Source organism: Aedes albopictus, chromosome 1, assembly GCF_035046485.1.
Source record: "Aedes albopictus strain Foshan chromosome 1, AalbF5, whole genome shotgun sequence".
Classification (NCBI taxonomy): Eukaryota; Metazoa; Arthropoda; class Insecta; order Diptera; family Culicidae; genus Aedes; species Aedes albopictus.
Window position 1 is genome coordinate 60481813 of NC_085136.1, and position 24797 is coordinate 60506609.

At 38.1% G+C, this 24797-nt stretch overlaps 1 protein-coding gene and 1 long non-coding RNA gene across 3 annotated transcripts in view; both read right to left on the reverse strand.

The window, feature by feature from the left end:
- Positions 1-24797, reverse strand: part of LOC109427548 (frequenin-2) — a 469415-nt gene that overhangs the window by 143845 nt on the left and 300773 nt on the right. The gene's annotated exons all lie outside the window — the stretch shown is intronic.
- On the reverse strand, positions 5774-6974 carry LOC134284995 (uncharacterized). Of its 2 annotated transcripts, XR_009996057.1 has the most exons (3): positions 6960-6974; positions 6427-6629; positions 5774-6352 (listed from the first exon to the last, which is right to left on the reverse strand). It is a non-coding gene; the product is annotated as an uncharacterized LOC134284995 (long non-coding RNA). The 2 variants fall into 2 exon arrangements; XR_009996058.1 differs by lacking the exon at positions 6960-6974 and having other exon boundaries at positions 6427-6655.

Consider the following 24797-nt stretch of genomic DNA (forward strand, 5'->3'; position numbering starts at 1 on the left):
TAACAAACTGCAAATGCTCCATAGAAAATCAAAAAGCGCTCCATAAAGAATGAACATATGTTCCATGAAAATGTGCAATGTTACCCATAAATAATTGAAAACGTTCCATACATTATAAAAAATGTACCGGTAAAACATAAAATTTTCTCATTAAAAGTGAAAATTTGCAGCAATAAATAATACTGAAATGCTCCATAATAAAATACAAATGCACCATAAAAAATTGAAATTGCACCATAGAAAATAGACAATTGCTCCATAAGTATTATCAAACGGCACCTTATAAAATACAATTTTCTCCATAAAAAATGAAAATTCTCCATAACTTCAAACATTTGCACCACTAAAGCAGTGCAATGTATAGCAATTCAGCCCTGTCGAATTAAATTATTAGAATATGCTATCTATGGAGGATTTTTAATTTTTCATGGAGCAGTTCATATTTTTTATGGTGCAGTTTTCTAATACTTATGGAGAATTCATCTATTTTCTATGGTGCAATTTCAATTTTTCATGGTGCAATATAATTTTTCTATGGAGCAATATTCAATTTTCTATGGGCAAAATTTTAATTTTTTACGTACATTTGCATTTTTCTATGGAGCATTTGTATTTTATTATGGAGCATTTCAGTTTTATTTATTGGTGCAAAATTTTTCTTTTAATGAGAAAATTTTATGTTTTACTGGTACATTTTTTATAAAGTATGGAGCGTTTTAAATTGTTTATGGGTAACATTTCACATTTTCATGGAACATATGCTCATTCTTTATGGAGCGCTTTTTGATTTTCTATGGAGCATTTCTATTTGTTTATGGGGGCAATAAATAGGCTGCCCTTTTTAATGCTTCTTGTTAAGTTCATGTAAAAATTAAGACATGTATCTGTATAATGTGTTTTTCACAAGTCAAACAAGCGCTTTCGTTTCATCATACTTCGACTCAGAGTACATGATGAAAAACACGTGTTTTTTACTGAACAACAGCTGAATTAATCTGTTGTTCAGTCGTTAACCATAATGTTGTGCTTATTCACCACTGTCGAATAGGAGTCGATGTCTGATCATTATTAAACCACGGGAAGTTTATGTTTTGATTTGAGCGCTGCAATTCATCATATCTAGGATGGCCCAGATAGGAAGGCATGCGGCTGGCAATCGACGGGTCTCGAGTTCGAATATGGATTTGTGTAAATTTATGTGTAGTTATTATTTCACAATATTTGTTCACATCATTAAATTCCAATCATCAGCTCTCGTGGAAATTGAAAAATTTTGCATTTTTTTGTTTATAATCATTTTTGCTAAAGCTGAATAACAGCTTTACTATATAGTTGTAAAATGATTGAACAACAAACAGTTAAGTTGGTACACAACACTATGCTTTATAGTTTCTCCAAATTTGTGTGAACAAAACCCGAACAAAGGTTGTGCCTGAAAATTATCCATATGTTATTCAGCATCATGCTGAATCAATTCGTCGTAGAGGTGCTTGTAAAATAAGTGATTGTTAGTTGGGTTAACTTTAGAAATTCATTCGGTGAATTTCCTGTAAGTTACCCCGTGAAAATCTTTAGTATTACTTTTGCCGGAGTTTTTTCGGCAATTTTATCCGAAAATTCCTTCAAGATAATTATTGGGGTTTTCTTGGATATTTTTTTTTGACAACTATTTCGGCAATCCCTTCGGAATTTGGTTCAGTAACGCTTTTGGTTATATATCGGCTATAATATTCGAATTTGATTTGGGTTTTCATTTTTGGAAATATCTACAGCATTTCTTTTTGAAATTCTTTGGACAATTTCTTGTGGTATGAGTTAAAAGATGCTTCTAGGCGTTCTTAAATAATTCCTGAAGGAAGCAACAAAATAGTCTTTGATTGAGTCCTTGGAGAAACTTTAGAATTTTTTTTTGATGTGATAAGATACGCTATCTGTTCCTTTACTTTATAAGCATGTTAACCTGTGCACCCTTAAATGCTGTCTTGCTCTCTCTCACAGGTAATTTGGCGTTTTTTGTATCCTCCATTATCAAATTTTCCGAATGAGTGACGAAGACAGCACAAAACGGTGCACAGGCTTATACGCTCTCATTTGATTTTAAACGATTTTATGAAGGAATTTCTGAAGGAATCATTAATAAATGCTGGAGAAATTCTTGACTGAGATGTTTCATGAAAACTTACAATGATTTAAAAAAAAAAAATGCGAAAAAAATTTGAAGGAATCTTTTAAAAATTCGCTATAGAAAATTTTAGAAGAGTTCCAAGACGAATTCTTGCAAAAAATCCTGAAGGAATCCTTGGGGAAACTCGTGGAGTAGATGGATATTTAAGAATTCGTTGGAGGAATTCCAGAAGGTTTTTTTTTGAAAGAATTCCTTCAGAGTTTCCACAGAAGTTCCTCTAAGAACTTTTTCGTTTATTCTTGGAGGATTTTCAAAACTATTAACCAATGGGTCCATTGTAAATTTCCCGGAAGAATTCTAGGATGAATCTTTCAGTAAAACCTTTGAGAAACTCCTTGAAGAATCTTTGAAGATTTTTTTCGACAAAAAAGGATCCCCTGGAAGAATGTCTAAAGGAATCCTTGGAAGAAATTCTTTAGAAATCTTCAAAAAACGCCAAGATGAGTAATGAATGCTTGAAATACCAGGATAGATTCTTGGAGAAATCTGTGAAAACTTTATGTGAGGGAATAATTGAGAATTCCTTGACGTCTGTGGAAAAATCGTTGAAGGAATATTTGGAGGATATGCTGAAAGAACCCATGGAATGTTTGAAGAAATTCTATAAGGACTTCTCTTCCTCTGGCGAAATTCCGATGTTATTTCTTGGAAGAATATCTGGTTATAAAAAAATCATTGGAGAATTTTTGTGGTGATTTTTTCTGGAATTTCTTAAGAAAGAATTCTTTTATATGAATCCTAAGAAATATTATTAATAGAATCCTAGCGGGTTCCCTGAACAAATGTTTTGAGATATACTCGATGAAGCCTTTGCAAGAATCTTTTGGAATAATTTGAAGTACTTTTGTAAACCTTCTCGGAGACATCACTGTAAGAATTCCTGAAGGAGTGCTTAGAGAATACAGAATGAATGAATACCACCTTCACCAGTAGCACGCTAATGTTGAGTACAAAAAGCGATATTTTTTCAACGTTTTGTATAAAATACAACATTTGAGAGTTACATGTAGAGATATACAGTGACCCCACACCGATGAATCACCTTAATTTCGTACACTATTTTTGAATCACCATGTTGATCAAATGAGTGATCCATAAACTGTGGTCATTTTTGCCGATTCATAAATTGTGGGGTCACTGTATCATTGTAACATACAGGGGGTGGCCAAAATGTTTGGGATAGGCAACTTTTTTTTCTCTCACAAAAAAGTTCAACATGCTGTAACTTTTCAAAGAGTGCATCGAAAATTCTCAAATTTTGGCTGTTTGTCAACCTACTATATGTGCATCATTGGTACAAATTTGGGCTCGATTGGTTAATCTATCGTGAAGCTAGAACTGTTCTCGTAAAACATTTGTTTTTAGACAGCAAATTTCTGAACTGTCATATATACGAAATCAGTAAACCGAATCGAATGAAATTTTGAACGTTTATCAACAATATATTAGTGCTTCACAATTTATTAAAACATAGGACACATTCCACGCACTTCTACACCGCGGTTTTTGAACTTCATTGATCGATATTTCCGGGCTCTTGCTGCCGATTTTGATTCTTTTTGCACCAAAATGAAGATAATTACTTATATTCTTCGAATAGTTCCTGAAACTTCAAAAACTGCTTCTAGAAAGTAGCAAATTTCTTGCCGTTTGGTCGAAATTCGTCATTTTTTACGATGGTGTCCCGTTACGCTGCATTTCTTGATTTCTTTCGAAGTACAAAAATCCAAATCCCAAATAAAAAGCATAAAATGAATCTTTTATTCAAATCTGATCGTTTGATATGCTAGTTAGCATGTAATTAACAACAAAACAATTTTTGGAAGCAAAAGTGTGATTCTCTCGCAAAACGTAACGCGTGGAATGTGTCATAGGTACTTTTGAAACATTTAAAAAAGTTATCATGGATTGACACTTTTTGGATCTTTCTCGAAAAAATGTAAATTTTCTTCATCAATGTCGAATTTCTATTTTAAGTATGCTTGTCAATGTTAACTGTTATCAAAATAGTAAAATTTCTCTTGGGAGAATGAAAAACAAACACGAATGGAGGATGAAATTTTGAAAAACAAGTATTTCTTGATTTTTCAGTTTTTTATTTTCCAGAAACCATGTTTTCCAAATTTCGTTTAAAATGGTCTCTGGAAAACTGATTCCATTTACACCATTGGACATTTTCCACCACGAAAAAATCATGCTTAATTCACCTCTTGTCCCCTCTTTACCTTTGCTTGGTGGCCTAATATCTAATATCTTTTGATTGTCCTAAATATCCATAAACTTGAACTTCCTTAAGACCTCCTTTTGTCCCTGTCTCGTCTCTATTCGTGGCTCCAAGTTTTCCCAGGATAAACGTGACCACATGCATATAGCCAATTAAAATCCCATCTCTGTATCCTGGTGGCCCAAAGCATGAAGAAATTATTCAAATTTCATGAATTTTAAGCTCGCCTGAATGTGCTGTCCCGAAAAATGCCCGAAATAAGCCTGCCAACGAGACAGAGCATAACTTTTTTTTCCATCCTCACGCTCATGGCCGGCATTGTTTGCATAGTCATCTTTATAAAAAATGCATAGCTTCCAATAAGGTTGTCGCCAGTTGATACCACACTTCCTAGATGGGCAACTCGGGTCATAAGACACAGAGCGAATCTAGTTTTCATCTGCTTCACCCGCAAAAAAAAAAAAAAAAAAGGGGAACGAAAACTTTTAGGCCAAGGACAACTTTCAAGGCCTGATGCTCTCTTCTGGTTTCCTAGCATGGCCAGACTAGAGAAGCATTAAAACACAGGCAAACAGACGTCTCACTCCAATCACTTCTCTTCTCGTTCGTTCATCTTTTCATTGAATAGTTCAAAGAAACTGCATTTCAAAATTCGCTCGTATCGCTTTCGCTTCTGTTTGACGTTCGCTCACTACCGCCAGTTGGTGAGTGCATTGTGAAATACAGAATGATTAGCATTAGCATTGGCATTAGCCTTCCCGCATAGTTGTAGACTGTAAGCACACTATCTCGCATATTGTTCACAACAATTTGCTACAATGCCCGAACAATATCGCATGTAATTCGTCATCACACTAAGTGGTAGTGTGAGCATATTGTAATAACCCATTTGGTATATTGTAATGGGCCAAATCACAATATGGCGAATAGGCGGTTAAGTTAGGTTACAATAAAAAATCAGCATTTTTCTCGAACAAAATTTTCTCAAAACTGTTTGTCATAGTGTCGACATATTATCCATTTTTTGCAACGATTATTGTAAGTCAAAGTGTTTCAAAGCTGTTCAACAATAAGTTTGGCAGAAAATTTTAACAATAAGAAAGACGGTTGATGTATTGTTCTATATACTGAAATGAACAGTATACTGTATTGTTAGATTCTGTTTTAACTATGTAAATATTTAATACTCAAGTAATTTACTGTTTTATAGACACTGTTTTCGCAAACAATTAAATAATTCATTTTTTATCAGCAAATGGTAATGTATGTCAGAACATTCGTTTCAATTTTGACTGAAATAAGATTTTTGCGGAAACAGTAACTATAAAAGAGTAAATTACTTGGGATATGAAAACTAAAAACAATAAATTTTCCGATTATATATTGATAACAGGTAAAATATTGGATAAAATGAAAATCTTATAAGCTAACATCCCTCCTTCCTTTATAAGGGTTATTAAATTTTCTATGCATAACACATTGTTTGCCACGCCTTCACAAAGATCTCCCCCTCCTCCAAGCGTGGCGTTCTACATGGATGACTTCTAACCCTGCTTCTAACCGACTATTAATGAAAATAAACTTATTGAAAAATCACTTATAACAGAAATTCAAGTGTAATATTAACATTGCCACTTCCAGCTGTAGCCACTGAATCTAAACGGAATTCAATACATTCGGTAGCAGTTGAGGTATGCTCCAACTCCCCGTTCAACAGCATAATCCAAATAGGTAACCTGAACCGGGTGCCGGAGTAGCTTCGCCTTGGTGCACCTCATACTGTCGCCAAAGCTTCGTTCCTTGAGTCTCCATCCGAGCCTAGATCCGAGCTGTCTACATACCCACGTACATCACATCCGGCTGTTTACTTTTGCATTCAAGCGACACTCCTGCGCCGCTTGATTGCCTCGGTTCATCAACTTTTCAGCTCCGTTTTTGGGAACCTAAAAACAACAAAACATGCGGTCTTCACTCATTTAAAACATTCTGAACAAGAAAAAGTTACTAAATTACTTACCTTCAAGATTATATTGCTTCCAGTCCGATGCTGAACTGCTCTTGGAATTGCTGTCCGCAGTTCTCGGGTTTTCTCAGGTCCGGACGTTCCGTTCAGAAGAAAATCCGCAGGATGCTGGTTGCGGCGATGGTGACAAAGTTCAGTTTGTTGATTTTTTGCTCCTGCGGCGCGGTGAGCAAAAGTAGCATACCTTTTGAAAATGGCTTATCCGAGTAATTTGGAAAAATGATGAAATCTGGAGCTCGATTTAAATAGGTCGTATGTGCTTTTGTCGATATAAAATTCGATCAGTTTATTTTAGTTATTGTAGCAACATGGAAGATATTTTTGAGACTTTTAATGATGGAACGAAAAGCTTATTTTGTGAGGATTCTACTGTATGTATCAACTTTGTTCAATTTCAACGGTTTTCGCTACAATAAGTAAGTCCAGCTGATCGAATTTTTAATCGACAAAAGCACATACGACCTATTCAAATCGAGCTCCAGAAATTATCAAAAACCAAACAACAAAAATAATCAACAACATTTTACCAATTTATCCTCCACTAATTTCATGCTGAAAAAAACTTCAATGCAAATAATGAAAAATAATAGCGCGTCACCCAGTAAACAGGATATGTCGCGAAGTAACGAAATGTAAATTGAAAATTTATGTAAATATTCACAAACGGTTGCGCTTGGGAAATACGCTCTTGTAAATAGTTAGACGACAAATGAAGCAAACCCATACCGCTCACAAATACAATGCATACTACTGTATACCATATTGTTGAATAAAATTTATGAATAGTAAAATGTATAGGTGTGAGTGTGCTGCTCAAACATAAAAACTAACAATAAGATATATAATGAACCTACATTGCAACCATTCGATACTAGTTTTTATTCTCTTATCATTCAACAATGCCGTGCCACTATGACAAATTGTCACTACTTGATATGTTTTCTGCAAACTGTTGATTATAGTATTTAGTTTTGATTTCATATTGCTCAACTTAAAAACAACTTTTTGAGATAAAGTTACCTCCCCAGTTAGAAGCAAATTATTGTTTGGAACGTATGGCAAATTGTATTTTTCTATGCGGGTTGTATTTTATTTATTGCAATATGAAAGAGTTGATCGGTGCAGGCTGTGCGCGCGAGCGGCTGCGTTTTCAAAACTGTCAAACGTTGTCTTTGTTCGTCTTCCGCTAATTCTACCTCGGAAAGAGTTTGCAAATTGACTGTCGGTATTCAACACACTTCCCTAATGACTAATGACGAGTTAGTGGATCACGTAGTGTTGTGAAGGATAATTCGCGATTTTTGTAAGTGTTTGTCTTATTTACTTCGGAGTGCTGGAGTTCGTTTTTAATTTCGCGTGATTTCCGTGTAAGTAAACAATTCCGTCTCAAGAGTATTGGAATTCGTATGATTTGGTGAGTTATTGTTCCTGTATATCGTTTTGGTGTCTAAACGTTGATCAAACATATCCTTTGGACTTAACCTTTGCACTAACAACACCTATGTCTTTCTTAGGTGTCCAACTAATTATCCTTTCCCATCCCTCAGCAGTTGCAAAGAGGTGGCCAGGACAGTTCTCGGCGATTGTAGGATTGCGTCAGGCTTGTCTTACGGCGCCGACATAGTGCCGCTTCAAAGTGAGAGTGGGAGTGCGCGTCCAAAGGATTTTCGTGGATTTGTTGTTGTTGATATTCTTTTTTGCGGCTTCGCACATGCGCACTCTCACTCTCACGCGTAACTATAATGGCACCCTTAGAGTCAGTGATAAGCCCCAAATCTGTGTGCACAGAAAGGAGGCCTGCTTGGAGGCCTGAGACTGTACACCCCCTACGAATTCATGCGACTTGTTAATGCTATTGCTAATGCTAGTGCTTAATTTTTTTTCTACTTAAATTTGTTCCAAGTGATATGTATGTTTGTCTGTGTCTCAGAAAATTGATTTAATAATGGGCATGTGGCGTGGAACGGCCCATTTCACCAATTTTGTAGATTATTTCCAAAACTTTCACTCTTACTTTGCCCCTCCATATGATAAAGCAGTAATTTCACTATTTTTTCGGCCGTCTGATTCGGTATGAAATGTTCTGGTTGATGCTCAGCTCACCAACACACTATGGGGCGGCTCCATACAAACAGGTGGCCAAAAATATTTTCGCGTCAATTTCATAATGTCTTGCTCCTATTCGCAGGGTTTATGCCTTAAAAATATGAAAAACATGTTGAATAAGTTGTTTTAACACGACAGTATCAAACAGCATGAAATTATAAGGACATTGCATACTTTTAGGCGTTTAAGGATTTCTGTTCCTACTTTCAAAACGTATTCCAATTCGTAAAAGCCCGCTTCGCTAAGAGATCCAAGACCAGATTTGGACTGCATTATGATTGATCTACCGAGAAATGCGGCCATGACGACCAAATGTTTCCGCAGAGGTAGTAAATGGCCAATAGGATGATTTTATATAGCAATACCTCAATTATCGCCGACAACTTGATTGGAATTGCCGAATAGCAGCTAGTAGCAGCCAAATTTGATTTCAATGTCTCCCAGGGATCCTTAAGAAAGACATAGAAGTAGTCCCGAAGCGAAACTTTGCGAAACCTTTTTTTGTATGGAACGGTTTGTATGGGGAAAATTTGTTTATTTTAAAGTGGCATTATTTATTAGTTTTACAATCAACTTTTCTAAGTCTGATATGTCATTCGAAAGGTTTATAAGTAAGCTTTAAGAAACTACTTTAAAAGTTGAACATTTTCTATTTTAGCCGAAGATATGCAAAGATGAACAATTTATTCATTTTACCAAAACTTGCCAATGGTCTCATTCTGCTGCCAATATCTCGATAAGTATAGGGATTAGCAAACTAATATTCTAGGGTTTACTGGTCCAAGTGGTCTACTTGCAACTACCGAACCTAAATCTCAAATTGAATAAAGTCAATTTTAGATTTTTGGCCACCTGAATCCCCTTAGTGCAACAGGACTAACTGGTTGCACACTACCAGTGCTACGACACCGTCGTTTTGCTTCCTTCGAGAGCAAGGCGACACCGGCAAAAGCACGATGAAACGAGGACATATTTGCTTAGCCTTCGGCTCTCAATGCTGGAATGTTTGAGAATCTTTCAGTTCCGGCTATACGTAGTGTTGAAGTGGTTCCTCCTGGAGGGGTAAAAGGTGAGCAAATAGAAGATGATGTTCGTCTGTGCCAGTTTTTTCGTGGATGGCCTGCGGCTGTTCGAGCCGTTGGTTCACTCACGTGTCTTACGGTGTCGGCAGAGAAATTTCATATTAATTTGATTTGCAGTTTTATGACAAAGGCAAAGAAATCTGCGAGCAATTAGTTTAGCAGTGTTTGCTAATGGATGTGGTGTTGCAGGCATGACGCTTGGAATTCCATGTTTGATGTACACACACTAAAATTATTAATTAGGTGAGCACGGTTCCGTGACATTTTTAAGAGATGAAGATGAACTTTTTTATCATTTTGATAAAACCGTGAAATCATTACTGCAAACTGAAAAACATGAACAATATGCTTGCGAGGCTTCTTTTAGAAAGCTGACTACAAGGCTTAATCCGCAAGGCTTACGGAAGACACGACGAATATAGAAACGTTGAAAAAGACAATACGTTGAAAGAGACAAAACGTTGATAGGAAAAAAAAAACGATGAAAATGAGTTATCTAACAGATAACCAGCCCTTCCAGGAATCTTTCCATTCTTCCTCTTGGAAGAAGCTTTCCAGCTTCTGGAAAGAAGCTTTCCAGCTTCTGGAAAGAAGCTTTCCAGCTTCTGGAAAGAAGCTTTCCAGCTTCTGGAAAGAAGCTTTCCAGCTTCTGGAAAGAAGCTTTCCAGCTTCTGGAAAGAAGCTTTCCAGCTTCTGGAAAGAAGCTTTCCAGCTTCTGGAAAGAAGCTTTCCAGCTTCTGGAAAGAAGCCTTCCAGCTTCTGGGAAGAAGCTTTCCAGCTTCTGGGAAGAAGCTTTCCAGCTTCTGGGAAGAAGCTTTCCAGCTTCTGGGAAGAAGCTTTCCAGCTTCTGGGAAGAAGCTTTCCAGCTTCTGGGAAGAAGCTTTCCAGCTTCTGGGAAGAAGCTTTCCAGCTTATGGGAAGAAGCTTTCCAGCTTCTGGGAAGAAGCTTTCCAGCTTCTGGGAAGAAGCTTTCCAGCTTCTGGGAAGAAGCTTTCCAGCTTCTGGAAAAAAGCTTTCCAGCTTCTGGAAAAAAGCTTTCCAGCTTCTGGAAAAAAGCTTTCCAGCTTTTGGGAAGAAGCTTTCCAGCTTCTGGGAAGAAGCTTTCCAGCTTCTGGAAAAAAGCTTTCCAGCTTCTGGAAAAAAGCTTTCCAGCTTCTGGAAAAAAGCTTTCCAGCTTCTGGAAAAAAGCTTTCCAGCTTCTGGAAAAAAGCTTTCCAGCTTCTGGAAAGAAGCTTTCCAGCTTCTGGAAAGAAGCTTTCCAGCTTCTGGAAAGAAGCTTTCCAACTTCTGGAAAGAAGCTTTCCAGCTTCTGGAAAGAAACTTTCCAGCTTCTGGAAAGAAACTTTCCAGCTTCTAGAAAGAAGCTTTCCAACTTCTGGAAAGAAGCTTTCCAGCTTCTGGAAAGAAGCTTTCCAGCTTCTGGAAAGAAGCTTTCCAGCTTCTGGAAAGAAGCTTTCCAGCTTCTGGGAAGAAGCTTTCCAGCTTCTGGGAAGAAGCTTTCCAGCTTCTGGGAAGAAGCTTTCCAGCTTCTGGGAAGAAGCCTTCCAGCTTCTGGGAAGAAGCCTTCCAGCTTCTGGGAAGAAGCCTTCCAGCTTCTGGGAAGAAGCCTTCCAGCTTCTGGGAAGAAGCCTTCCAGCTTCTGGGAAGAAGCCTTCCAGCTTCTGGGAAGAAGCCTTCCAGCTTCTGGGAAGAAGCCTTCCAGCTTCTGGGAAGAAGCCTTCCAGCTTCTGGGAAGAAGCCTTCCAGCTTCTGGGAAGAAGCCTTCCAGCTTCTGGGAAGAAGCCTTCCAGCTTCTGGGAAGAAGCCTTCCAGCTTCTGGGAAGAAGCCTTCCAGCTTCTGGGAAGAAGCCTTCCAGCTTCTGGGAAGAAGCCTTCCAGCTTCTGGGAAGAAGCCTTCCAGCTTCTGGGAAGAAGCCTTCCAGCTTCTGGGAAGAAGCCTTCCAGCTTCTGGGAAGAAGCCTTCCAGCTTCTGGGAAGAAGCCTTCCAGCTTCTGGGAAGAAGCCTTCCAGCTTCTGGGAAGAAGCCTTCCAGCTTCTGGGAAGAAGCCTTCCAGCTTCTGGGAAGAAGCCTTCCGGGAAGAAGCTTTCCAAAAATCCAAAGAAGCTGGTAAGTGGTTGGATAGAATACCGTTATCGCAATAAAAACTTGAAAAATATGTACTCTTATCGTAACCAGCATTTCCAGCACGCCGAGAAGGAACACGGAAAACTTTCCCACCCAACTATGCTAAGAGCAAGCAAATAATTGTAGCAGTTTCCCGAAGTTTTGCACTCCCTTGCAAGTTTAGGTAAAAAGGGAAGGAGCAGAGCATGCTTCAGCAGCAATGCGGCAGAGGTCCAACAAAGAATTCCTACTCGAAAGTGATGCAATTAAGTACACTTCGATGATGTTATTTCACAGAAAACTATTAATGACCTTAAAGGACAGCGCACAACAAGGCCAGCCACCGAACCTTCTTCGAGCAACAGAAAATGCGTTAAAATTTAATTAAAAACGATCCCTCTTCCTCTGCGGTGCAAACGGATAATCCCTTCGGTACTAGTGTGGCTGATAAAACGACGAAGAACAGCTAGCACTGGCTCTTCCTGGGAAGATGGATGACTTTCCGATGGCAAGTTGCTGGTTGAGCATCGCTCATTCTGGGGCGGCGGCAGCAACAAAAACAAGGACCACTACTGTACCATATAGCAGCCATATATCATAAAATATCTCGGAAGTATCTTCCGCTTCGGTTGTAGTTGTTCTCCTCGTTTTTTTGTGCCGTGTCTGCGTCCAACACTACCTACTATAGACAGAGTTCCATAGAAGAGCCGTTGCTGGTCGTTTGTTGGTCGTCGTTGGTCCTCCGGGTTGGATCCTAGTTGGCCTTTGTGGTGGTAGGAAGTTGCACTCGACATGGAGTCGACCGCAACGGGCAACACCGACTACTAGATCAGTGGGTATGTTCTGTTGCTTGCTCGTTTTTTTTTTGTTCCGTTTTTATCATGAGCTTGCACAATCCAGTTGGCGCGGTAATCTTGTTTCGCTAGGAGTTATCTGTAACTCTAGGTTGCGTTGCGTTGGTGTCTCTATGGGAGTGGTTTCATGTGGATGGAACAAAGGCAACTCGTTCTATTCCAGCGCCCACCAGATTAGTTTAGGGTTTTAAAGATCCAACGACTGATGTTATACAAAACATTTAAAAGTTTTCTGTTTTTGAAGAATATTCGATTTTTTTTGTAAGAAAAATGCCGCAAAAAAGTCCACCCCACCAAGCACTCCTATAACTCGGTAACATTTTAATGATCCCGAAGACTGAAACAAAATAATGAGAGGAATCATGATACTTGGCGCAACGGTTCCGAGTACCTAAAAGCTATCATAGTTACTTCCATTCAAACGTTTCCGCAGTGTTCCTTTGCCCGCATTTCACGAATAATGGCATCATCGTCGTGAAAGTCTATGGCGGCAGCACGAAGCGAGCAATAGCAGATGTAGCAAGCAGCAGTTTGGTGTTCTTTGTGCAAGTGCTACGACGACGTTACTTTATTTTCCACTTCACAAAATTCACTTAATAATTGATGGGACTCTCTCTCTCTTACTCCCCGACATGCGAAAGCAATTAAGTTTTTCGAGGAAGGAATAGTTTGTTGGAGTTTTTCCCTTTTTTCGAGTTGTTGTACGAAGTGGCATAATCATTTTTGGGAACTGTTCGTCGCATTTTGCGTGTCAAACATTTTTTAATTCGTTTATCCTGTAGAAATGTTCAAATACATTCTCACCCAGATGAGCCCCGACTTACTTGTTAGCTATATATATTCTCAACGCACCACGTATTTATCGAGTGCATCAAACTGAAATTCAAACAGAAAATAACCAGCTCATCACAGCAGACCTTGCCTTGCTTGATTGGTTGCAAAGCGTAGCTTCATGGCACACTTATTGAACTTCGGGGGACATCAAACGATTCAACTTCAATACACATAAAAAAGCGTCCAAACATAACGGTTCGATTCAAATACGAGCAAATCAAACAACCACTTCAAAGCAATAATGACGACTGTGGATATAATACTTATCGTCGTAGTTTATTCGAAAACAAATCGTACTCGATGAAGATTCTCACGCCAGAGACGCGTTGAGTAAACAGGGACTGGAAGTAACAACGCCAGTTCAATTTGAATTCTCGCACGAAGGAGTTGATATAAGGATTCGGGTTGATTTCTGGTTCCGTGTAGCCATCAATATGGAATTATTACAATTCCCAGTATTGCAGAACCTTCAAATTTTGACATCTCCTAAATCAAAAAGTAATAACAGGGGAGTAAACTCAGAATCAATTGAATTGGGATGCGAACTAGGATGCAAAGCCGTATTGAGGCACCCAGGCGGTGGCAATTCGACTGCCAGCGAATGCTGCTATCTAGCTGGCGACATCAGGGAACATTAAGGCAGGATGGTCGGTGTGCTCACTGCGACTGGCTCCCCGAGTCACCAAGAAAATGGAGAAGTGCTTCAGGTGCATGAAGTTCGGTAAACAAAGCAAAGCAAAGCAAAGATAACCGTACACATCGTAGTTGCCAGGGATGGGAACACTCACTTCGAAAGAGTTACATTCACTTAGTATTTTCTCAGTTCAGAAGCATGCTATCAAAAAACAGTGTATGGAGCACTTTTACCTTGTGGTTTTATCTAAAACTTTGCCGAACACATCAGGGGTCGTATACGCATACCAAAGTCGTGAGAGGGCTATGAAGACGAGCCTCCACGAGGTGAATGCAAATTACACTCACCTCGTGGAGAGTTGCCTTCAACGCTCTGTCACGACTTTGGTATGCATGTGCGATCCTTACTTTATTCGGGAAAGTTTGAGATAAAATCACAAGGTAAAAGTGCTCCATAGGGGAGACTGGGGAGACTTGATCCCTTTTTCTTAATTTACCTGAAACTTTAAGAACAAACACAAAACTAGATCCGATTTCTGTACAAAATGGCAGGTAAACATCTATTGCAAGTAAATACACAACAGAAGGCCTTTAAATTATTGTTAAAGTTTTCAAAACTGTGTTTTTATGGAGGCATGTCTTATGATGTATTTTTCAAAAATGGGTGACACTTGATCCCCCTTTGAGCACATGGTTTATTTAAAGGGAAAATGATTCCAGAGTCTTCCTATTCATTTTCTTTTCAAGTTTTCTCGTATTTTCGATGAATATGGAGTGTTTAAAATTGTAAGGTTTCCTTTAATTTTTAAGAATATGCCGTATTTTCAAAATGGGGAGACTTGATCCCCCTTTTCTTGATTTGTACTAAAGTTACAATTATCTGACACATTTTATCGTTGAATATACTAGAATTCCAAGCAAATAGAGGCTTCCGAATTGAATTTTATTTTTAACATGTATAATGTGTGTGTAATCCTCGAGGGATCAAGTCTCCCCATTTCACTGTTGTGTATACTAAGCTGAATTAATTAAAATATGTTAACAGCAGCCTTATTTGGATAAATAAATTTTAAAGTATTTTATTTAAACTATGTGCTGTGAAATTTTGACACGATTTGGTTCAACTTTCACACAGTTATTGAGATTTTTCGGAATCGCCTAAAAGATTTCTGAAGGACTGAAAACAAATCATCAGCCGTTAAAAAATAATGCAATGTACAATCGAAATCACTTGTAGCCAAAACATAGTCGTTTGTCCAGGAGTAGTTTTGGAAAAATTTTGCTAGAAGAAAAAAGTTTTTGATTCCGAGCAAGTATGGGGGGAACAAGTCTCCCCAGGGATCAAGTCTCCTCAGTCTCCCCTACACTGTTTTTTGATAGCAAGCTTCTGAGATGAGAAAATAGCAAGTGAGTGTAACTCTTTCCAAGTGAGTGTTCCCATCCCTGGTAGTTGCTACTCCGTGATTGACCAGAACAATCGAAGTTACACATAGATCCAATGAATGGTGCTTGGGACTAGCTACCACTCTCAATGTGCACAATTCAAGAGTTCGATATTTTAAAGTAAATAACGGCGCTAGCCACGTCCATGCCATGACTTGTGCCTATCATTTCGATGAAAATACTGCATCATTGATGCAAATCATTTATCAACTCCTCACACTAGCTGAAAAAAGAAAAGCGTTACGAGAGCTAGCAAACATATACACTGAATTCTTTTTTTACACGACTTTTTTTTACGCGATTTTTTTTGCACGACTTTTTTTACGCGATTTTCTCGAAGTTACGCGACTTTTTTTTACGCGATTTTGGTCATTTGCGGAGGGCAAATCGCGTAAAAAAAATATCCTTTGGATTTTTTTTGCGCGATTTCTCGAAGTTACGTGAACTTTTTTTACACGATCTTTTTTTGCGCGAACGCATCAATCGCGTAAAAACAGAATTTAGTGTATGGTGGTAGCGTGGTAGCTAGGATCCTACGGTGGTTGGCCTAGTAACCAACAACGTTGTGTTGGTGGCAGTTGAAAATCTATATTGACCCCGAAGCTTTCCCACTTGCGGTTGAGGTTGAAATTTAGTTAGTTATTTATTTGATTATTGTTATGCAAAACGAAAATGTGCTAATTTTAACATTTTTCAGCATTTGAACAAATCGGCGAACTTTCTGGCAGCTCCCTCCCCGCATCATGAATTAGCGAGTTCTAACGTTTGACCCAAGTCACAACCTGGTTTTTGAGGCCGTCAAGACTATCATCTATTTCTATCATGAACTATCTTGAATTTTCTTTGTTCTCCAGTAACAACAGCAATAAATTATTTATCGGTGTGAATCGTATTACTATTAATTTTAATTAAACATAAATACTTGGGAAAAACCTCTGTTCACTCTAATATTAGCACCAGTATACTTCACTACTCTTAGAGAAGGAAACAGATTAGCGCGCAGACTATTTCGCGTTATATCACCGATAATCTGTTCTGTACAAGGTAGACACAAGCAACGCCTTGGATCTTTAATGGGTTATTTCTAATCACGTTCCTTCAAATCAATTTTTGGGATTTGCGCTAGCTAAAGTCAGCAAACATATCAAAATGTTCGATCCAATCGGATCCATCTTCTTTTAACCCTTCAGGACGCGCGCCGGTGTAAAAAAGTACAACAATACCAATAAACCTCGCTCCTTGTATTCAGCGCGAGCACGATTGCAGTTTAATGGTCATACAGGCATTTAAGGGTGCGCGTCCAGAAAGGTTTAAAATATTGGTTATTTTTTGTTATCAGCTTCAATAATTGATATTTCTTCCTGAATCAATTATAAATACATCAGCCTACGAAAGGATTAGGGCATAGATTCAGGCTAGGCAAGTATAATAATACATCTTGGATTCAGGTTTCGCCGTTTGTTACGAATTACCAATGGACGCATTAAAGTGAACTGAGGTGCGAAATGCAGTGCAACAATGCATTTTAAGTCTTTCTCTAATATTTAGGATGACATTACTTGAACATCAGAAGCATTCGAGTTAAATGCCTACCGTTAGTATGAAAAATAGAAATACACTAGAACTCCAATGGCGCTGTAGTCACTTTTCCAATTTGATTAAATTAATAACTTTTATTGCAACAATTGATTTTTTTAAAGTGTCCAGCTTGAAGAGCATCATTTGTTTTGGTAAACAAAATTTATTTGACACTTCTAGTACCGCTACTGACGCTTTAAGGGCGTGGCAAACTAGATGTTAGTCACACGAACAGTCGCGGCATTGGACTTCTGTGGCTAGTTATTCTACTGTATGAAATGATTTGCATCAATGATGCACTATTTTTGATCAAAGGAGCATAAGAGCAATAAAATGCGAAGATTTGAATTGATCATCAAGTTTGAACTTTTCCAAAGCTTGCTTTTTAAAACTCGCGCTCGCAATGATGATCTTTGAAGACTTGTTCATCCTGGTTATGTCGCGATAGTAAGGGTAATGCACATACGTCAACGATCGTTCAATATTAAACGCGACACCGCATAGATCGTTTACTTAACCGTGAAAACCGACTTTCCCACGAAAGTTATCGCGCGCTTCTGATTTCGTATTCAATATTCGCATCCCCATCTCCCAACCGAGAAAACCGACCGACTCACGAAAATAGTCGCGCGATTCTCACAGTATTGAACTAAGAGTATACGGAGAATAAACTTTCAAGCTTAGATAGCTATTTTCGAATTATGTATTTTACTAAGAGTAGTCCAATGTGTTACCTGTGATCGACGGCCGTTCGGGTAAATTAGCCAATTATTTTTAATTTGCTCAATGATTGCTGTGTGTGCAATTACTTTTTTCTAACATTTTTATCGCTTCAATATTTGGTCAGCACCAGAACTACGAGGTTAACTTTCGGATATTACCAGACTCCAGGAGTCCTCATGAAAACGCATTGGCGAAATTACCCCAACTCCTTCTAGGATATAAAGAAAAAAATCGGAATGATCTCACCCAGTTACATGTCGTCGGATGACCGCAACCACTCCTTGTCTTCTTCAATTTTCAGCAATACTGTTGGCTATTAAGTGTGCATCCATACACGCTTTGTCCAAAAGGAAGTATTATGAAAATCGAATGTACCTCAAATGTTATTCCCTAGGATCCTAACTTTGGACTTCTAGCTTCAGAATCTGTGCGGTTTGAAATATTTCATCTTGGGTTTTTTTGAAGTTTTTGATTTTTTTTCCCTATTTTCCCATACAAATGTCGAAAAAAGTCATTTTTAGGTCAATTTCGTCCCATATAAAAATGTATGGGAAAAAAACCCAAGATGACACATTTCTGAATCTAGAGGTCCAAAAATATGGTTCTAGCGAATGAACTCTGGCGTACATTAACTTTTCATAATACTTTGCTTTGAACATATCACTTCACGAGGAAGGAAAATGTGCACCTGTCCCAAACACGAGTTTCATTTCTTCATTCGAAGAATGCAACGCGACCGAGATCCCCATCGCAACTGCTCCAAACACGTGTCACTTTTCCATTTCAGGTGCATGGAGTTCGGCAAACAATCGTGAAACTGCAAAGGTCCAGATAAGGTACACCGGGGCAAGTTGAAACGGGTGGGGCAAGATGAAACAGTGGGTTAACTTGATGTTTTCTAATGATGATAAACCATTTTATCGCCATAACACATAGTTTTTGATTCAAACAATCTTTTAGTGAAGGATAAATTTCCAAATTGTTTCCAAATCTATTTAAAAACTTCGTGTTTCATCTTGCCCGTATGGGGTTTCAATCACCACATAACTTTTCCATGTTTTTCGAAAGTGACCTTAAACTTTTGGCTGATACATCATATTGAGGGGTGACCCCAAATTTTTGGTCGATGACGACATGAAGAGTTAATTTACTTAATAACTTTTTTTTCTAGATTTTTTAGCTAAGTTCTGTGAAAAGCAGTTGAACGCTAATAAAAAATGGGTCATACTACCGCTCTCATCTTAAAATTTGGTCGACCCAATTTCAATACAATTTGGTAATTTATCTTTCGTTAAAAGATTGTTTGAATCAAAAATTATGCGTTATGGCGATCAAACTTTTTATCATTATTAGAAAACATCATGTTAACCCGCTGTTTCACCTTGCCCCACCCGTTTCAACTTGCCCCGGTGTACCTTATTATCTTTTGAATGAAACCTAGGGTTTTGAAATCGGACGCAAATTGGCGGAGATATGGGCCTAAAAAAATGACATGTTTTTGAGGGGGTGACCCCAAACTTTTGATCGGGAGTGTAAGTGTCACGGGAATGTTGTTAGTGGAAGGGTTAAGTCCAAAGGATATGTTCGGTATATATTTAGGAACAAAATAGTAAACTGGAATAAACTCACCAAATTATGTAAATGAATTCCAGTACTCTTTAGACGAATTGATGACTTCCATTTGCGCTTCACGGGCATCCAGAAGCAAAATCGCCAAAAATTACATCGAAATCATGCGAACATGAAGACAAAGTTCCGGCACTTCGATGGGAATAATACAAACACTCAGAACAATTGCGATTTATCCTACTCAAAACTACGTGATCCACTGGTATGAGATAAGTTGAACACCGGAGATCAATTTGCAAGCACTTGACGAGGTAAAATTTGCGGAAGCCATAGCACACCCAGTCATTTCTCAATTCAGCCAAAAGCCAAATTCAAAACAACGTGGATCAAAGAAAACGCGTGACAGTTTCGATAACGCAGTCGCCCGCGCGCACAGCCTGTCACGATCTCTCACGACGATTTTGTTTTCAGCTGTTTCTCTTCCCCAACGTGGTCTCCGGAGCAGTGCAATCGGATGTTGAATGTATTAAGGACTACTCACACCAACGGACCAGGATCATGCCCGGACCGCCAGCGGGACCCGTTTGGGCTTTGCTTCAAATTTCTTTTATATAGAATGTATGTAAGCTTTCACACTACGACAACCGGAGAGTGCCGTAGAACTTTGAAGAAATTGCTGTCACATACTTTCAGATAATGTGGGATTATAAAAGATTTGAAGCTTTGAAAGAAAGTCACCAGTATCTGCATCAGTTGGGTTGTTTAGTGAATATAATATTTCTATTTTCTAAAGCCTAATAATGGTTAAATAAACAAAGCAGTTTTAATTTCCATGAATAAAATGAGAGTTCAATCGATGAAATGACAGTTCACCCCGAACAAAAAAATTTCTCCATACAAACTTCAAATGCATTTTAAAATCGTTCCCGGTCACCAAAAATTATGAAATTTTGGATTTTGACTAATGTTTGGACGGAGATTCCGATTATGGAATGATCTAGATATTTACCCCTAAAGAACCCAACACGGTGTGTCTGGTGGACAACATTATTTTAAAAAAATCGGTATCGCTAAAATAGCCACCAAACGAAAGCTAAGGGTCCCACCTTTCATTTGAGCCTTAAATGAGAAAGTTCTATCGGCGGGTCTAGAACAATTTTTTTTTGATATAATATGATATTTTTTCGTATTTTCTCAAAGTACTAAGTAATAACGACAAACAGTTTATCCATTGCCAACATGGCTTTCCGACGAAAAATTTTTTATATGATGTTTATTACACTTCCCAAAAAAGCATAATAGTCCCAAGTGAATAAAAAAAAATCCAGTAAACAGTAGTCAGTTTCGTGGTTATGGGCAGTAATGCTAGAAAAATTGTAATAGTTTCAAGCAGGTGGAGATGATGAGTTCAAATTTAAATTTACATGTGTACCACGTCATGCTCTAATACTGGTAATTATTATATCACCGTGTTCCTCCTTATAGCGTGCATTTGACAAAAAAATCAATTATTTGACGAATTTTATTATTTTCTCTATTGAGCAATGCACGATATAAGCACAGACAAACAGACGTAACACTATTTTACAGGACTTGACACATGCATTTAACGATGAATTCAAATTTCGTATGATTTCCGCGATCCTTTCACCAGAGGTGGTAATGTTCGATCACTTTGATGCTTGCGAATGTACACGTTGCTGAATGATACAAACGAAACTTACAGGTGATATGTACAGTAGTGTGCGTGTTAGGGCATGCCGAGATACTACAATTAATTACAAGACGACATACACTTTCCAGAATCCTAAGATGACCGCAACTCGACATTTTCTGGAATCAAATCTTTAAAACGCGTGTATTTCTTATGGGGCAGGTGGGTCACGACCCATTATTTGAGATAGGTGGGCCTACAATAATGGAGCAAAACTAAAATAAAAATTGTGTTGTTTTAATTAGTTTATTAGTGAAAAAGGTACTTTTTCATAATATTCTAATTGAAATCCGAGATTTATTGACCAATCCAAATTCCTGTGTGGTAGTGGTTTGTGTTCAAATTTCCCGTGTTAATCTATCTGTAAGAACTTTGTAAACATCTTTTGTTCTCACGTATATGGATGGGCTTGCAATAGGTTTCGTGAGATAAAATTTGGAGAACTCAATTGTTCTCAAGGCCACCATTAACATAATCGTCATCATTGAAAAATCTAAAGCGATTTTCTCGTCTAAACTGATATTTTCGTATTAAGAATGTATTCACTGTATTGCTGCAGGAGAATGGAGTACAGTGATTGCATTTTCAATGCATATATTAAATCTCCTTTTAGCATCTTTAGCAGAATTGCAACGAGCACTATCTTTTTGCACCATCGGTAGTAGTGCTAAGTCTGCCGCGTTTGCCCGTTAATTGAGGAGAAACTGTAGTTCTTGCAGTACTACATGTTTCAGAATTACAGTAAATATAGATGCTCCGCGTAGAAGATTTAAATTATATTTATACTTAAAGAAAGTAATTCTAAAGGGTATGATCTCATCATTGATCTAATAAACTTTAAATGAATAATTGCGATATATTATCGAAGGATAATACCAACTTCTACATTTGGTATATTTCAGAAAATGTTGTTCAATAATATCAATAACCTGCAAATACAAATAAAAACAAGTTGGGACTTCTAATCTATTCTGTCTATTATTTGTATGCTCAACCATATAAAACAAATATCTAAATCAGTGAACATCAACTACCTTCAATGATATTAGTGGTTACAGAAAAAGCTTCTTCGATCACAGCACGCACACCTTGGTACGGTTTTCATCGTAACTTTATGATTTCATGTCGTAGTTGTTTCTCTAAAAGTTTGGAGCAAAGCTATGTTGAAATTTAATTTCTTTTACTTTTTTATGATTCAATAGGCCATATGAATAAAGCTGAGTAAATACTCTTTACTCAGATCTCTGTGAAGGTTCACAGAGATTTGTTCTACGGCTTCACAGAGATTTAGTAAAGAGTATTTACTCAATTTTATTCATATGGCCTAATACCTAATTATATACCACACAGCAATCCTTCTAATTTGCGAAAAATGTTGAATGCTTTTACAAGTACCAGAAAGGAACACAAAATGAACGAATACCGGACTCGACACGTAGTCATTTTATCCGAGCTACTTTGTTGATCGTTTTATTTTTATTAACATCCAAGTCATGGCCTACTACGACTGTAAAATTTTTCGAACCTGTGGTACTGTCGATAAAAACGAGGAGAATGGCAGTTGAAATAACTTCTTCTACATGTCAATAAGGAGAAGATGGTTAACACACATACTTACATATTGGCAAAATTCTATTACAACTCTCTTAAATATTTTTTTACGCTTGTCTGGGCAACATTTTGTATAAAAAAAATTGAATATGTTTTACCCGTTTACTCATTAGTATGATACGTTACTAATGAGCGACCTTATACGAGCCCATTAGGTTACACTCTAGGTGGAAAGGAAGAAAATGCAAGTCTCATAGTAATAAATTTTTGAAAAAAAAAATTGTTCTAGGACCGCCGATAGAACTTTCTTGTTTTAGCCTCAAATGAAATGGGGGACCTTCAGCTTTCATTTAGTGGGTGTCTTAGCGATACCGATTTTTTTTAAAATAATTTTGTTCTACCAGACACACCGTGCCAATTGCACATTTCGTCCGTTTGTGTCATTTGAAATTGTGCATAGGGTGTGTAAATAACTGAAGTGTGTAAATAACCTGAAGAAATTCCTGGATGATTTTTTGGAGTATTTCGTGGAGGAATTCCTGAGGGAATTACTGAAGAATTCCTAGAGTAATCCCCGGAGTAATTTCTGGAGGAATTCCTAGAGAAACTCACGGGAAAAGTACCTGGAGAAGTTTTCAGTGAACTACTGAAGAAGTCTTTGGGGGGCTTCTGAGGAATCTTTGGGGAACTCCTGGAGGAATTGCTGGAGAAATTCCTGAGCAACTCCTGCAGAAATTCTCGAGGACTTCCCGGAATTATTCCAGAGGAACTCCTGAAGAAATTTCCAAGAAACTCACGGGAAACTCGTGAAGGATTTTTCGATATCTCCTAAAAGAATTCCTAAGGAACTCGTAGAGGTATTCTCGGTGAGCATCTCGATGAATTTCTGAGGAACTACTGGAGGAATTTCCGATGAACTCTTGGGTACTTTCCGTGGAACTTCTGGAGGGATTCGCGAGTATTTTTCGTGGAATTCGTGAAAATATGCCCCAGTAAGTCCCTCAGTAATTTTTGGGAAAAATTCTGTAAAAATCTGAGGGATATCCTGGAGAGAAGCATGCATTATTGCAGGAGAACTTCTTGGTGAACTCTGAAGTAGAAGTCCCTGGTGCAATTTTCGGATTATTTATGCAGTAATTTCCAGAGCTATAATGGAGAAATCCCCAGGAAAATCCTGCGGAGATTCTACCACATACGCTGAAGGAATTATTGGGGAACTTCTAAAGGTGGTATTCCTGGGGTACCATGGAGGAGAGCTCCTGGACACATTCTAGGGAACTTCATCAGGGCTTCACGATGAACTGAAAAAAAATCTCGGCAAGCTTCTGGTGGCATTGGCGAGGTACTTTCTACGGCAATTCTGGAGAAATTCTCAGGGTATTCTGAAGGAATTTCCAGGAAAGTTTTAGGATTTCTGGGAAACTCCGGAAGAAAATTTGAGAAGCAATTGTTGGAAGTATCCCAGAAAAAGATCTAGTAGCACTCCAGGATGATTTCTACCAGGTTAATAGAGTCTGCTGGGCGCCCTCACGTAGTTGGATGTAGAGACACAGAGAAACAGGCGTCACATTCGACTCGCACTGCATCGATCACCTTTTTAACGGAAGTTTGGCGATTGGTCACTCTCTTATTGTTTTTGCTCCTGCTTGACGTTTGCTCACTACCATCATCTAGTGATGGCTCGACCAAGTACAGCATGATTGGCCGTTTTCATAATGATGCTTATAACTGTTTTTTTTCCAAGCGTTACGTGAGTGATGTAACAAAAGTCTGTGTCTTTATGGTAAATGTGTGCAACAAAGGCTGCAGTTTGTCTCTGGTCTGATGGACTACATGAACTGGAGAGTAAAGCTAAGTTTCCTGTTCCCATGTAGAGCGCTCAAGTTAACTTCCACCTTTTTCCGCAAGTATGATCTAATATTGGGAGATTCCTCTTACGCAATAATAGCGCTGATTTCGCGAGTAAAAGTGACAGTTCCATTTGATTTGCACGGGAGGCGTTACAAGCGTTACACTATTTTCCTCACTTGTCATCTGCGAACTGCTCAAGTAATTTTGAAGCGGAATCATTACTTGACCATTACTTGTCCTATCTTTTTGCACAGTACGTACAAAGTGGAAACTAACCATAAGCAAGATTAACACACACATGATGACCGTCAGACGATTCACTA